General features: G+C 33.2%; 1 pseudogene across 1 annotated transcript; it reads right to left on the bottom strand.

Moving 5' to 3' along the window:
• Window positions 1–428: 428 nt before the first annotated feature.
• On the bottom strand, window positions 429–13355 carry LOC109792940 (uncharacterized; annotated as a pseudogene). Its single transcript, XR_014431421.1, has 15 exons — window positions 13169–13355; window positions 12797–12914; window positions 11350–11510; window positions 9500–9565; window positions 7230–7347; window positions 7014–7123; window positions 6807–6906; window positions 4945–5070; window positions 4184–4251; window positions 3220–3306; window positions 2820–2972; window positions 2593–2688; window positions 1037–1096; window positions 827–942; window positions 429–683 (listed from the first exon to the last, which is right to left on the bottom strand). The product of XR_014431421.1 is annotated as an uncharacterized LOC109792940 (transcript).
• Window positions 13356–13846: the final 491 nt, after the last annotated feature.

Here is a 13846-nt window from a genome sequence, read left to right as displayed (position 1 = left end):
TATAATAACCGAAATATCTATAATAACTAAAATATCTATAATAACCGAAATATCTATAATAACTAAAAATATCTATAATAACCGAAAATAACAATAAAGGAGTAAAACTATACTCCAATAACAAGCAATTTTTACCAAGAAGAGGGACAAAGACAAATATATAGGACTTTCATACCCTATATTTTTTCACGATACATACAACATACATTTATTAATAACTCTCTCAATTTTTCGACGTCAGGATGAGGCATAAGATGGTATACCTCTTTTATCATTTATCGACAAAAATAATCATCATTTTTTTTTAGACAGATGATGCCTTGTGTTCACCAACTCTATACTTGTACTTTTGTACTCCCCATCTTTTTTAATTAAAATGAATTTTCATACCGGAAGTTATTTATACTAAAGAAAACAATAGATCACCATTCAGCAAACAACATAAATATAAATTAATAAACATAAATGTCCTAACATACAACCAAAGTCATTTTTCAATTAAAGTTTTATGTTGTGTCGTGATGCAAATTTAATGAATGGAACAGAGATAATTCATGTTCCAAGCCATGCAAAAAAAAAATGTTGTGCAGTATACCTGCCTGTGTATTCCGCTATCAGTTACATTAATTAACTGTAAATCTCGAGCTGAAAGTTCAGCATCAAGTACTTCCTGGGATTCAACACTGCATATTAAAATGTTAAAAGTAAATAAGACTACAAACAAGTTGATACATCATATGCTATGAAGACTGCTCAGAACTTATTTGGCAGTCCTCCATATTCCAAATTTCCAATTTGCAAAGGCAAGAGCTGAAAAGATTTTTACCTACAACCAGTACACTGAAAATCTTAAGAATTGCAACAATGATATGAACAATCCAAGCAAGTTTATCTTCAATCAGTGAGGTTACTGTTTTCAGGAACATGTAATCTTGCTCTTTCCTATTCCAGTCATTAAAAATAGTTAAGCATCAATCTTTAATTCATTTCTCTCAACAAAAAAAGTACCAGCCTTCATTGAAAGTTATAATCACACCGTGTATATTTGCAGGACTGGCTCCATTATGTTTATTATAAATAAACTACTGCTTTCATACTGCACAATGAATTCAAAGGAGTCAAACAACCAACATAGTTCAATAAATTGCAGCAGAACTGAAAAGGACTAAAACTTAAGAATGAAGAGTTTCCCATGTTGGAAGCTAGATTATATTCAGTAAATGAGTAAAAACAATGATATCTGTCCGACTCCTTGATCAGCCACAAGGTTTGGACTCAGTTGGATGAATTAATTCAAAGTTGACTCTTGATGGTCATTTTCTCTCTGGTTGAAAGGTTAACCCCTCTTTAGTAGGTTTCAAGTTTAGAATCAGAAACACTCTAAATACCCTTTTTGCTTAAGATTAACAGCCAATTTTCTCAGTATAATGAATATCAAGAGAATCATTGATTTTGAATATAACAATTTATTATATATATCAGAAAGAATAAGATATCCTATGTAACGAGGCAACATGGTAAACTGAAGGGGGAAAAGGCCATATCCAAGAGTTAGACACCCTTCTATGCATATCAGCTAGAAAGATTCCCTCAAGTAAACCACCGCATATCTGATTTCAATGCAAACTGTAACAGACTCTGTACAAATGGTAATTTTTCATTTTCAACTTTCTGAGGCAGATCGGCATAATTTAACAATTGCTCAAACTCAATCAGATTTTTTGTAAGTAAATTCTTACTTGCAACTCAATTTGGCAAGATTGGATTAGCAGTTATTGATGTGAAGAGACAGACCAATAAATACTCCAACTCTAGTCATGTACCAGTGTGTTGTCAGGTTTGGTAATGATTGGCAGGAAACTGTTGGGCTGTTTCTTATTGGGACTCTAAGATTCATAATATCCCAGAATTTGGAAGGGTGACTCATTTTCCATTGGGAGGATAACTTGCTCTCAGGAGAGGTAAGATTTTGACTCTCAATAATTTGGTCCCCAGAACCATTGCTTCAGAGTATTAACTAAAGGTATCTTCCTAGTAGCACCAGGCTGTTAAAAGTAAGTCTAGTTTAAACCATAATATGTGGAATGCTAACATTGCAATGATCACAACTCATTCAAAACCTAAAAAGTTCATTTACATGATCATGTCTCTTTTAGACCACTGGCTTTTTTAAATGTGACTTGATATTTCAGAGGATCTTTCAAAGGTAGATGTTATCTTTATCAAGGCCCCTCTCCATTACTGTCTTTCTTCTTTGCAACATTCTCCAAATCTAAGCTTCAAGAAATTTTGAACATTTCTTTTATTGCTACTTTTTCTCTCAATAACTTGGAGGACTGACTCTGATCCAGAATCACTAATCTGGAATTCAACAGCTCCTACCAAGATCCTTCTATGAATTAGGATAGTATCAATTCTTTATAACACTTTAATTAGGCACAGGAGATGGAAAGATTTCTTTACTTCCTGTTAGTTTCAGCTTTGTCTTCTACTGCTTTGTTTATATCCTCCTTTGGAATCCTTCTTGCCTTCTAATTAAATTTCTTCTTTTATTAAAATGAAAAGAATGAAAACATTAAATATGGATGATACCTGAAATCTACATAGGTATGGGAAGCAATCTAATTGATCCTGAAGAAGTTCAGCATTGTCTAAGGGGTTCTCAGAAAGATTGTCAGGTAATCCAGCCTATAAGAAACAGACAGAAGATATTATACTTCCGAAAGTTCTCTTATTAACAGAAGTTTTAAATTAAATACATACAGTCTTGGAGTATGCAGTAGGCAACAAGTAAAGCAGGCATGGATAATTGGAAATACCTGCACAGAGTTGAACCGTGATGTGATGAAACTTTCAATAATCTTGGGAACAAATTCATCCAGTAAGCTTGGAGCGTCGCCTTTTAAATATGGAACAGAAGACACCAATCTAGACCACATCCCTAATAGGTAGTACACACTATTGCTTGCCCACTGACAATAAGGTATCAGCTTAATAAAGATCTCAATATTTCACAATACAAATGCAAAAAAAACCTGTTAAAATTTTATTAACTAATGAAATATGTTATTGATAATTCTCACATGATGTCACCCTGAACTTTGTTTCCAAAGGGTCCCAAAAAAGATAAATTGCTCAAATAGTCATCAGAATGTATTTTTGAGCAGCAATATATCATGTATTCTCTGGAAAATATTTTAAAGCAACACAATAGTTAACCTGCCATGACAGCAATGATTTGAGAGTAAACTCTGCAACCAAACGTATCAAATCGCTGTAGCCTTCCACATTAACAAGCTCTGACAACTGCAGCATTCAATTAACAAATATTGGTAACAGTTTCAAGGTAATTGAGGAAGGAGGTAACTATAGACCAAAAGGGTGTTCAAATGGAATAAATTATATTATAGAACAAGCAAATTTTTCAACATAAATGTCGGTGTATTGTTACTGTAAGAAAACTAACAAATCAGGAAAAGTCTATTTCCTAGTTTAGAGGCAGCAGTTTTGGGAGAGTTAACATTTGATGTTTATTTCCAGGTGCATTAAATGCTCATCAATTTTGAATACTAAATTTTAACAGTAGAATAAACATACAGTTAGCTGAGAGACAAAAAGGACAAGCTGTAAATAAAGAAGTGAGACAAGGATAGGATGTCCCTGTGGTAATTGGCTTGAAATAAACAGCCCCACTTAACAAGTTCAAAATTAAACATTAATGCCTGTAATTATTGTGTGTATGGAATGAAGTATTTGAAACACTGGCGGAGTAAATATAGAAAGCAATGACAAAGTAGATTAAAAATATATTCCAGCTATTTGTATATCTCTTTTATATATTAACTACATTAAATTAAAAACGAAAGTTAAATGATACGCTAACTAACTACAATAAACAGTGGCAAAATGCCAAAGTCAAAATAAAAATATGGTCAATCTTTGAAGTTACTCTCCTAGCATGGTGTGTATTAAAGTTTAAAACTTAAAATCCCACAAGTATTACAAGGGCCATTTTGTATGATGCACACAGTTCAGCGACCTTCTGACTTCTAAGCCAAAGTATGTACCTAGCCTCCACTGCATGAACCCCATATGTCCCTGCTTATGTACATTGCATTACTACCAATTAGAAATAAAAACCAGTAGATAGACCATAAAAGGAGAAAAAACTACACGAGTTTACCTGACAATTCACTCTGAACCGACCAAGAAGATGACAAAACTCATGGTAATTATCATGATCTGCAAGACCTGCTTTCCAACACATTTGAAATTATAAATGCATGGCCAGCAAGGCAAAAACAATGAAATGGAAATAACAAATTAAAGAGTGCTTAAAAATGTGTATGCAAGACTGGCCAATATTTGTCGCAGGAACTTCTTTCTTCACAACATTTTTTGCTATCCTGAACCTAGACGGATTTACTAGGGTTTTCCCTTTTCAATGCTACTGAAAAATAGAGTATGATTGGGTCATAAATTAACTAATCTATTTCCTGACTAATGGTTTATAAAAAGACAACCACATCTCCAGCCCAATTTCACCTGTAATTACAAAATCTCACCAAGAGCTTTTACCTATGTCGAGCATGGAGCTTCTACAAATTACCATACAACCTGCTGATGCAAAAATTAGGTTGAAATTATCATTTCCTAAACTGGCAGGAAATAACTGACTGGTTTGTTGAAGAGGTAAAGAGATCAAACAACCCAAAGGCCAAAGCAAAGATAAATTGCCAAGATGACAAATGCATGCATAAAAAGAAAATGAGATAGAGAAATACTTTTTTATTTGGTGCTTCTCATAATCAATATGTAACAAGGAATCCAAAAAAAAGTGAAACAAAAGACATTTTTCCCCTTTCACCTATAATAATGGAACATAATATTTCCAGTTTGTCATTACAATACAAAACAAGTGAAGAAGTAACAAGCCTACAACACCTTACCCTGTTTGCAGGATTACTTTGGTTCCTGTCATTAAATGGGCCAAAAATTTAGAAAGAGCAGCATCATTTGTAAACAAAGAACGTCTTACAGACGCTAGTCGCACCAAGTACTCTAGTGTGCCTGGAAAGAAAAATAATTAATACCTAAGAGAGAAAGTAGGTTCATATTGGAGTATAGTTTTACTCCTAAGTATATCTTTATATATCTTTTTATATCAATTTTCTGTTAATATAGACCAATATATCATTGGCTCTATATATACAAATATTGTACCTATTTTTCAGTCAGCTAATGAAATTACAATTGTTATCAAATATTCTCTCCTCTCTCTCGCTGCTTTCTCTCTATCTCACTCTCCTCTTCTTTCTCTCTCACAACTCTATTATGGTATCAGAGCAGCTGGGGCATGTCAAGATCAATGGCAGACATCCCAGATATCTTTCCTCATCATCAGCAGCCTGTGTTGTTAAAATCGCGACCCAACGCGTGAAATCATGCGATTTCACGGTTTGCGGAAACATTAAGTGGTGAATCAAACGCATATTCGGGGCGGAAGAAGAAAACAAGAACCCTAGAAGAAGAAAACAAGAACCCTAGAAGAAGAAAACAAGAACCCGAGAAGAAGAAAACAAGAGAAAGTAAATGAAACGTTTCTCTTGTTTTCTTCTTCTCGGGTTCTTGTTTTCTTCTTCTAGGGTTCTTGTTTTCTTCTTCTAGGGTTCTTGTTTTCTTCTTCCGCCCCGAATATGCATCTGATTCACCACTTAATGTTTCCGCAAACCGTGAAATCGCATGATTTCACGCGTTGGGTCGTGATTTTAACAACACAGGCTGCTGATGATGAGGAAAGATATCTGGGATGTGAGCCATTGATCTTGACATGCCCCAGCTGCTCTGATACCATAATAGAGTTGTGAGAGAGAAAGAAGAGGAGAGTGAGATAGAGAGAAAGTTGCTGCCAAGCGTCTTCAAGTTGTTCATGTTCCTGTCATTGATCAGTGTGCTGATGTCCTAACCAAAGCCCTCTCTCCTTCTCGGTTCTGTGAACTTAGGTCCAAGCTTCAAGTAGTTGAGTCACCTCATCCTACTTGAGCTTGCGGGGGGGTATTGGAGTATAGTTTTACTCCTAAGTATATCTTTATATATCTTTTTATATCAATTTTCTGTTAATATAGACCAATATATCATTGGCTCTATATATACCAATATTGTACCTATTTTTCAGTCAGCTAATGAAATAACAATTGTTATCAAATATTCTCTCCTCTCTCTCCCTGCTTTCTCTCTATCTCACTCTCCTCTTCTTTCTCTCTCACAACTCTATTAGTTCAAAAGTACAAGTCGATGAACCATCAATAAGACATTTCACAAAACAAAATAAACAATAATCAATCATTAGTCAAGAAACAATTATAGTATCAATTTTCTGAAATTGGACATAAACCAATAAGAAAACAAATTGTCAACTAATAGAAGTGATAATATAAAATTGAAATATATACATGACACATAATTTAATACCTCAGTAGTATGTTACTGTGGAACTATATTTTCATGCAAAACATAATATAAAAGGAAGGTAATGTTGAATAATGACTTTTCTCCATGTTGTGCATTTCATTTCAGAAGCAACTGTAATTTTACACTGCCATTCACTAACATACTTTGGTGAAGCTTGGAGTGTTTACATTGAAAATTTTCATACTGATCAAAAGGTTTTCGAACAAGACCACCTTTCTAGAAAGTAGTAGACAATTCCCCAAGAACCAAAACAGATTCAAATTTTAACAGTTAATTAATTAACAAGGACTAAATGTTAAATATCAATAGTAGAAAGTAGAAACAAATGCTTGCACAGACCTCCTTTGAAAGAGGGGGCTTTGTAATGGCATGGTAATCAAAAAATATTTGCAGTGTTGAAGAATCCTCCAAAACAGGCTTCCAAGGTGATGGAATCTGCAAACCACCATATTACAAGATATTAGATGAACCAACATACATAGAAGGAATTCATGCAGGATTTTCCAAAAATTAAAAATTTAAATGATAATAAAACAAGACACCTGAACTGTGCCAAACTCGTCTGAACTTTCATCAACAGACGTCCCCACAAAATCAAATGATAAACATTTCAAAGAAAGAGCAAGGGCCAATTCTTGCAATTGATTGACAACTGCATATTATATAATTTCAACTCTTAAACTCATGATCAGGAAAAAGTAATGAAAATGGTACTAAATGGAGGGATGAAATTTTAAGCATGAGTATACCCAGTTTACCATCATTCTTCAGTTGACCCAATGATGTTAAAGATATTTGAAATATCTGAAAAAGATGTTGGTCCCTAAAGGAGCAAGCAACCCTTCGATGATTTGTTGCAGGCATACCAGCATTAGCCTGAGGAAGGAATTAAGAAATAAGGGATGTAAGAACAATAGCAATGGTATAAAGTAATTTTGAAACATGTTTGCCAAATCAGTTTTTTAATTATTATTTATTAACACAAACCCATCCAAATGCGTCAGCAACCAACACAAACATTGGGAATAAGGTTAGCACAAATTTCAATGATGACCTAATGAAGCATATAACATGACCAGTGCTTTAAACTAGTTAATGAATATGTGTCGGCATGAAAAATCATAAAAAGTACAATAAAACAGAAATACCAAGACTAATACAGGAATATTGAGAAATTTCCCCCAACCAAAGGCAAATACTTCCACGAACTTGAAAGGGTCCTATTTTACTTACCTATGAAGCACATATACCTCTTTTGTTCAAAGTGTCATGGTGTAGGACATGTTTCAACATTGACACTCTGGACACCTAAGCTGACACCTCTACACACTATTATTATTGTTTAAACTTTAAAAAAAATATTCATTTTTTAACTTTTAGATAAGTCACCTTAAATATAATACAAAATTATAAAAATAATGTCTTGCTTTTGTTTAGGCTTGTTAACATAGAAGGTTGGTTTAAAAAGATGAATCTACAAATTTGGATATTTTGTTAATGTTACTCATATTTTATTTCATTAGTCTCTCTCTCTCTGTGTATGTATGTATATGGTGTCCTGGGTCCTGTATTTAAGAAATTAGCCAAGTTGCCCTGGTGTTCATGTCAAAGTCTGTATTTCGTAGATACTTCCAATCTTACACTCAAGGTAGTCAAAATTGAGATTTTACTCAAGATTGGAAAGGGAAGTATGGGTCGTAAATCAGGAGGTCGTGACACGATCCTACAAAATTTATGAAATTCATATATATATGCACACATAATCATATATATGAGCATATTGAAGTAACATAAGTCATCATATCACACATGAAACACATAATTGAACTTCAATTCAACATGATAAGAAAAAATATATATAATATGCATTTAAAGCAGTAAGCCGATAGATATAATTACTAATTATTTATTAAACATAATTAATATATAATTTGGAAGCAAAGAGGGATGGGGAACCAGTGCTTCACAGCCCACATAAACAGAGAACAAGAAAGATGGAATGGGATCCCAGCGTGATTGCAAGTGATTAAATTGGTTCAGAAATGTAATTAGGGGCGGTAATTTTTTGTTTATTGGTAAAGGAAGAGCGGAAGTCTCTCTTTTTTCATAAAGGGAGAGCGGTCGTTATATTATTTAGCGAAAGGGGGATGCCGGAGTCTTTGGACTTTGAAGGAAAAAAAAAAATAGGCTTAAGTTTTGGGGTTTTTTTACAGAAGGATGTTTTAAAATTTAAACTTCGGGTTACAAAACCAGGTTGCAAACCCGACCCGCGAAATAACCTAGAAATAGGCTTGCAATAAGCACCATTCCACAGCTACTTGCAATCTTCAACATTGACCGGCTGCAATTTGACAAATTTCTGGTCCAGAGTAGGAGTGAACTCAGAAATGGAAGAGAAGATTGTGAACGCATTCGATCTTGCGAGTGAAACCGCGATTTTGACTACCTTACTTCCTTTCAAATATCACTATAAAAAATTTCATAGTTGTAAACAAAAAATAATGATATCATCATCGACAAGCAAATCATTTTCAATAAAAAGAAGCACAAGATTATAATATCTGAATACAAATACTCTTTCTCCGGTGTCAAGTATAAGGGGGAAAAACAGGTATATTAGTCTAAAAAATAAGTAAATTTCAACTAATTTCACTATATTTATATCATCCTCAAAAATACCCCTTCATTTAATTGATAGTGTATTTCCAATGACCTCTTCTATACTTGGTATTGAGTTCCAATGAAGGATAGTTTACGAAAATGGGTTCTTAATTAAATGGAATTAGCAAAATTAAATGATGTTAACTAACTTTCTTAGTTTAGGAAAATATGGTTATTGTTATCATGCAACCCACCCCCACAAGGCACAGAACCGACAAACAACCACTTTTTTACTTCAACTAATTCTTGGATGGACTCCATGAACAAGCACAGACCCACTCAATATGATAAATCTACCCAACCATTGTAATGTCCACACTACACACCAGCACCAAACATATTCAAGTAGCACAAATTAAATCCTAACCTGATTCATCTCAGAGATAAGCTGACTTAGGATCTTCAAACCAATGGCATAATGACCTGGCGTTGCCTGGATTTAAAAAACCTGTCGTCAGCAATACATCCCAGAAAACATAAATTTACAGATAAGAATTTCACATTATATATTGATTTCTAGTTAACCTAATAGGATTTAAGAAAAAATTTGCAGAAACCCAAGAAACTACTAAAAGTTATAAAAGATTCCTTTTTTTAAACCAAGGTATCCCTTAGTTCAAAGTTAAGGATTAATTCTCTAAGGTACTGAAATCCATTTAAGGGATTGACCACCTCCGACAAATGTTTTTCATACACAATGATCAGTATCGAACACCAAATAAGTTATAAAAGATTATAACATATATAATAACCAGTTATTTTCGCAATCAATACACATCTGAGAAGGTGAAGAAATCAGTAGTGGGTTATAGGGTTACTACTTTGAGTAAACTTTAGGATGTGGCTTACAATTCACTGTCGGGTGCTAAAGAGGATACATTATGTTAGTCAAGTAGCCTCGTGTAACTTAAGAGGGGGTGTGAATTAAGTTATACAATTTTTCTTCTCTTTATAAGTTTTTCTAACTTCTTTCTTATAAAATCAATATCATAAACAAATTGTACGTAATGATGCAAAAACTTCACAACAAAATTAAAAGTATAGGGAAAGAGAATTGCAAACTTAATTTTATACTGGTTTGGCCAACCTTGCCTACATCCAGTCCTCAAGTCTCCCACTTGAGATTTTTCATTATGCTTGTAACCTTTACAAGACTCAAATTCTCAAACACCTAGGAATTCTCTTTCCTCGTGTTGAGAATCACAGACCACCAAGGAGAAACAATTTCTCCTTTACAGATCAATAGATAAGATGAATGAAGTAGAACAACTCTCTTTGAAGAGTGGATTTTACACTTTGTTGATCTAGTAGAACTCTTTAGATAATATTTGCAAATGATTTTTGGCCAAGTGATTGTAAAGATAATTTTTCACAATTGAGTTCGTAAACTTTGTCTGAAAAATTATTGGTATTTATAGATGATTGTTTCATAGGTCATAACTTTTCATGAAGAGTTGTGACTTTCTAAAATTTTTCAAAAAATAGGCTCTGGTAATCGATTACAAGAATTGGTAATCGATTACAACGGTTTAATTTCAAACAGTTTGGAACGTTGTAAAATTTAAATTTAAATTTTGAAGTTTTTATCTTCTGGTAATCGATTACAGGGAATGGGTAATCGATTACCAGAGCACGTTTTAATAAGTGAATTTTGAACATATGAGTTTCATCAACTCATCCTCGATTACATGTACTGGTAATCGATTACCAGACTCTTAAAAACAATAATTACCTTATTAAAACTTAAAATATAGAAAACCTTTATTTTCAAAACCTTATTAATATAAAAGATTATATTTGGGTTTTCTTGAAATTCTTTATTTTAAATGGCCAAGAACCTTATGCAATTTTTCTAAAGATTTCTTTTTACATATAAAGCTAGGTTAACAAGACTTATCTAAAATACATTGAGATTTTTGTTTCTTGATCACCTTGCTTTAACTTGACTTCTTGTTTTCTACAATTGTTTTGGCATCATCAAAATCTTTTACATTCTTCCTTCCGCACATTATTTTACCAAAATATGTACGACTGCTATTATTATTTTTCCTCTTCGACAGCCTTGATAGGATGTGGCTGTAACGTAATGCAAACAAACGCACTTATTCCTTTTATTTTTTTGAGTCCAGTAAATAATCCTTCGATACCTTACTGCGTACAAATTAAACAATAACTTTTTCCTAATGTAAAGCCAATATAATAACCGCTTTACATCACCTGACTCAAGAAGTTCATAGATTCTTTGACCAGGTCCCGAAATCGGTCATCGTCAAACCATCCAAACTTTGTGACTCGACACAAAAGTTGGATCAAAGAAGCCGTTACAAAGGGCTGTAACTCGGGTCCTCTGGTCGATAGATAGTTTATGAGATAGGTCCCTGACATGCATTAACAATAGTTTTATGAATTCCAGCATTTTGAGTCGCCAAAGAGGGGCAAAAGATAAATGAAGAGAAGGAATACATATATCTAGGTGAAGCTTTAAGGCAAGGCTATGTTCGGTGACTTGTTTCAACAAACTAGAACTCGCTAGCATCAATGCATAAGGGTTCAAGGCATGATCAAGAATGTATTTACTCACGTCACAGTTTTTATTAACCAGGCAAGCGCAAAAGACAACATGCAATAGAAGTATTTGCTTTTGAAATTCAGATATGGAAACACCTTGCCAAATAAACACTAGTGTAACCAAATGTAAGATCAAATTCCTTTTGATAAGAGGAGAAGCTAACTTAAGGAATACATATATCTAGGCGAAGCTTTAAGGCAAGGCTATGTTCGGTGACTTGTTTCAACAAACTAGAACTCGCTAGCATCAATGCATAAGGGGTCAAGGCATGATCAAGAATGTATTTACTCAAGTCACAGTTTTTATTAACCAGGCAAGCGCAAAAGACAACATGCAATAGAAGTATTTGCTTTTGAAATTCAGATATGGAAACACCCTGCCAAATAAACACTAGTGTAACCAAATGTAAGATCAAATTCCTTTTGATAAGAGGAGAAGCTAACTTAAGGCCTATTTGGATAATCTTCTCCAAAAACATTTCTAGGAGAGAAAAAAATAGGAAGATAAAATGAACTCAATTTTTCCAAAAGCTATAATTAGCTTATGTATAAACTAATTTGTAGAAGTTTTCTTTTATTCGCTTTCACCAAAATCTTATTTTTAACTTATGTATAAGGCTGATTTTAACTTATGGTAAAGTTTATTTCAATTTTACTTCCTATTTTTTTTTTCCTTAGAAGTGATTATGGAGAAGTTCACTCAAGTGTACCCTTAAAAGAAACTCAAGCCTAGACAATTAGTCAACCACCCCGTGCAAAGTGAAACACAATTATGTCCAAAAAATGCCTCTAACATAATCTACAACCATTTATTTGAGCATTACAATCCACAGAACAAATACACTCAAAAGGACAAAGCATTTGACATTTTGACTAGTCAAACAATAGTAAATCAAGATACAAAGACCTGAAGGCTGAAGCCAAACCTTAGACCTTCCCTAAACAAAATCTATGGCAATGTTATTGGCTTTTGTCACACACGAAACCGAAATTAACAACACAACCAAACCATGCCAATAGCCAAACATCAAATCACAAATTCAAAATCATTACAGTACTAAACCAAATCAAAAATTAAAAAAAGTGTAGTTATTACCGTGCTTCCCCATCGATCCTTGGCGTCAACTTCGGCAACTTTCTGGAGCAAAAACTCAACGACCTTAGTGAATCCCTCACACGCGGCAACATGAAGAGCAGTGTGATAATCATTATCCCTGAAATTGACACGGCGTCTCAGTCTTCTTGTTTTTCAAAACTTCAACCGATCAAAAATATCGAAATCGCGTTTCGCATAAACACAAAAACAAAAATAACACAACCAAAACAGATTCAAGTAACAAACAAGCAAAATGAAATTAAGAAAAAAAAATGGTTCATGAAAAGGCCTGCGTCCAAACTAGAGAGTAAAGAAAATAAAGAAGTTCCGAAATTAGGAAAAAGAAAGTAAAAAAAGAAAATCTTTGTCTACCAGAAACTATGGGATTGGAAAGGGATCAACAAGAACGAAGCTCCATCTAGGCACGTTAACTTAGGTTAGGGTTTCGGGTCGAAGTGCGGTTTCAATGTGTTTTGGATCGAAGTGCAGTTTCGAAGAGGGTTTTGGATCGAAATGCATTTTCGAAGAGGGTTTCGGATCGAAGTTGCATATTTTTAAAATAATCAACTTAGACAAACATATAAAAAAATATTTGTTTTATTAATAAAAATTAAATAAAATAAATGGATCATTAATATATATAGAGAAAGAAAAATTATTTTGGGCCAGTTTATGATACATATTAAAAGAATATAATAAACTTTATATTGTCGGCTTATAATAATTTGAAAAACAGAAATTAAAAAGGCATGATTTTTTCTATAAATTTTTCTTTTTAAAAATTAATTTATTTCGATGAATGATTATATTGGATTAAACATGTCAATTTAATTCAAATTCAAAATTTAAAATTTAAATCTATATGTAACAAAACAAGTTTAAACAATCCACTAACTAGCTCAACCAAAATATCTACATGCTATACTCTATTATAAATAAGAAGAAAAAAGAAATAGCACAGTAAAATAAAAAAACATAAACTAATTCTTTTTCTCACACTAGTTAATTACACACATGAATACATTTCTAAGAATTATAAAAATAATCTTT

Source organism: Cajanus cajan, chromosome 2 (assembly GCF_000230855.2).
Source record: "Cajanus cajan strain Asha chromosome 2, NIPB_CcT2T_4, whole genome shotgun sequence".
In the NCBI taxonomy this organism is placed as follows: domain Eukaryota; kingdom Viridiplantae; phylum Streptophyta; class Magnoliopsida; order Fabales; family Fabaceae; genus Cajanus; species Cajanus cajan.
The sequence above is the reverse complement of the archived record's forward strand: the minus strand, read 5'-3'. Positions and strand labels throughout refer to the sequence as shown.